This window comes from Lagenorhynchus albirostris, chromosome 14 (assembly GCF_949774975.1).
Source record: "Lagenorhynchus albirostris chromosome 14, mLagAlb1.1, whole genome shotgun sequence".
In the NCBI taxonomy this organism is placed as follows: Eukaryota; Metazoa; Chordata; class Mammalia; order Artiodactyla; family Delphinidae; genus Lagenorhynchus; species Lagenorhynchus albirostris.
In genome coordinates, this window is record NC_083108.1 from 60,158,865 (window position 1) to 60,162,187 (window position 3,323).

A 3,323-nucleotide genomic window follows, 5' to 3' on the forward strand; every position below is an offset into this window, starting at 1 on the left:
CGCGTGGGGCGGGGCCCGAGCGCCGTTGGGGCGCGGGGGCGGGGCGTAGAGGCTCGGGAGTGGAAGCGCAGGGGCGGGGCGCACTGGGGGCGGGGAGTGGGGCGTAGAGGTGCAGGGGCGGGGGGCGGGGCGCGCAGGCGGAGGGGCGGGGCGCACTGGAGGCGGGGGCCGGGGCACTGGGGCAGGGCGCGGGCCGGAGTGGGGCGCGGGGGGCGGGGCGCGGGCCTGGGTGGGGCGCGGGGAGGGGACGCACACGGGGCGCTGGGCGGGGGCGCCTGTGGCTGGAGACGCTAGGGGCGCTGGGCAGGGGCGCGCACGGCGGGGCGCGCGGCGCCGGGCAGGCTCTGGGCCCTTCCCCGGGCTCCCGCGGAGGGTGGTTGTGCGGCCGCTCACCTGCGTCCCCGCCTCTCCGGCTGCTGCGCGCCGGCACCGGGCCGCTTTCATCCTCTTCTGCGGGGTCTGGCTTAGCGCCTTCAAGAAACGGGTGCGGAATAAGTGAGACAGACATCACAGTAACTGTTTATTTTGGATTTTCTTTTTTAAAATTTTTTATAACACTATAGCAGGGCGTGTTCTACTTTTCAATATGCTTTCATATCATTACTTCAAATAATCCTCAAAATAACCACGTATATCAAGAGCAAGAATCACTATGTCAAAAAAACAAAGTGAAGCTTGGAGCAGTGGTTCAGAGTCTTCCAAACAACCAAGTCCGGTCCGTTTTTCAAATCTATGAGTACAGTGAATGTACTGAGATGTAATATAAGAAGTCGCATAGAAAACAATTAGCAAAATTCCTGGTATATGTAAGTAAGCAGTAAGTGGTAATTATTATTATTAATTAAAATATTTGAATATTTTCAAATATGCCCAGATAAACAATTTTAACATCACCAAAACCGGCACAACTGGACTCTGTATGAACAGTGATATGATGCAACAGGAGGTAAGCATCACCTCCAAAGTGTTCTCACTAACCGGAAAAGTAAAGGAAAAAAAATGAAATCCGGTTACGCCTAGAACTACAAGCTTAAGGAAATACAGGGACCAAAGGAACATGTTATGCTACACCAGCAGGAGGCGGTCAGCCGAACCCAGAATGTGGGGAGTCTACAGACCAAATGACCCAATTTCTTTATTCAACAAGTAGCATCACGACAAAAGGGAGGAGGGCAGGAGGAGGATCTGTTGTTGCAAATCAGACGGGAAACAAGGCAGCCAAATGCAGTTCCTGGCCTGGGTTGGGTCATGATTGGGACAAACTAACTTCAAAAAAAACACCAAAAACACTTTTGAAAAGATTGGGAAACTTGGACATGGAATGAATGTTAGGTGATACTAAAGAATTATTGGTAATTTTGCTATGATAATGCTCTTGGGGTTTTTTGTTTGGTTGGTGGGTTGGTTGGTTTTGGGTTTTTTGTTTTGTTTGGCTGCCCCACGTGGCATGTGGGATCTTAATTCCCCAACCAGGGATCAAACCCATGCCCCCTGCAGTGGAAGCTTGGAGTCCTAACTACTGGACCACCAGGGAATTCCCCTGTAGTTTTTTAAGATTAGAGAATCATACTAAAATACTTATAGGTAAATTATATGATTTCTGGAATTTTCTTTAATACTCCAGAAAAAAATTTTACGGTAGGGAAATAGGAGAATAACCGCTATTGGCAAAATGTTGCTAATGCTGAAGCAAGGAGATGGGTGTATGGCACAGTGTTTGGCAGAATAATGGCCCCCAAAGATGTCCATTCCACGTCTCCCAACCTGTGAACAGGTTTCCTTACGTGGCAAAAGAGACTTCACAGATGTGTTGAAGGTTAAAGGGCCATTTATCCATTAGGTGCTGTGAACTGAGTGAGTAGGTACCAGATCCAAAACCCATAGACGATGCTTAGGGCAAAACGATCTGACGAGTTATTCCCACAAACCCCCCAAATGTCAGGGGAGTGAGGATGAACCAGAGATCACTACAAGACCGGGTGACATCAGTGTAGATGCAGGTAGAAACAGGAACAGTAAAGAATCTAATGGACCTGATGACAGGGAACCCCAAATAGCATCAGGTTCCGCAGGAAGCATGGAGAGGAGAGCAGCTGAAAACAGGAAGGATTTTTCTTCGTCCAGCGGCAAGGGGCCCACGGATGGGCCTGAGGGGCTGGAGAAATTCTTCTTCTGGAACAAGACCCCACATGGAGGGGGACTCCCAGGGTGGGATGAGAATTTTCAGGACATGGACGAGAGACATGGAGGAAAGAAGTGCAGATAAAACTGGGAAAGAGGGAATTGCAGAAGGCAAGCTCTCACACGTTAGCCCGCCGATGACAGCAACAGAAGGTGTTGCGAAAGCTCTCTGAACGCTGCTCCTTTTGGATGTTCAGAAGTAAATTCAGGAATGAGCATTAGGGAAGAAGTGAGGTCAAAAGTTAGCAAAGTTATCATCAGAAAAAAGAGAACAAATAGAATAACATTCCTGAAGACGATGAAAGCATGCCACAGAAACATACCCACAAAACAGACCAAAACTGTCACCTACTATTTCAGAACAAACTAAAGACATTCAGAGAATGAGAGACAATGTAAATCAGAATCAGGAGAAATTAGAAATAAAAGAAAAAATTAAGAAATAAAGACTGAACTAAAGGAATGAAAGGAACTTAACAAACAGCACCTTAAGAGAAATGGAAAGTGAAAAGGAGAAAATCTTTATAAATTTAAAAAAAAATGAAGAAAGACAAATGAGCGTAAGAGAGGCTGACAAATATTGAGGACAGCCAAGAGCAACCAACAGATAACAGGAGTCCCAGAAGATAAAAGCAACGTGAGAGAACAGTTCTAAAACCTGCAATTCAAGGAAACGTTCCTGAAATTAAAAATAGGCATACTTGAAACATATCGAAGGCAAACACTACGTACCTGAGGCTATGAATTCAGAATGTTCATCACCAAGACATATTCTAGTAAAATTATTGGGTTCTCAATAAAAATGAAAAAATATCTTTGGGCATCCAGGCAAAAACAGCAAGTGAGGGAATAGGATTTAGGTTATCATCAAACTCTGACAGTGTGCTTTATGCCACAAGAGACCAAAGTACATGTACTTAAGATTTTGTAAGGAAAGAAAATGTGAGCCATGAATTTCAAGTATTAAGGTCATAGACCACTGTTATCAACATGCAGGAATTCAGAGAATTCAGTTCCTGTGATTTCTCCCAGAAAACAATCTTCAGACCATCAGAATGACTAGGGAGAGACATTGCTGTAAAGACCAGAGGTGAACATCAAAGTCACAGTGTCATTTGAACTAAGACCAAGTTAGGGTTAAG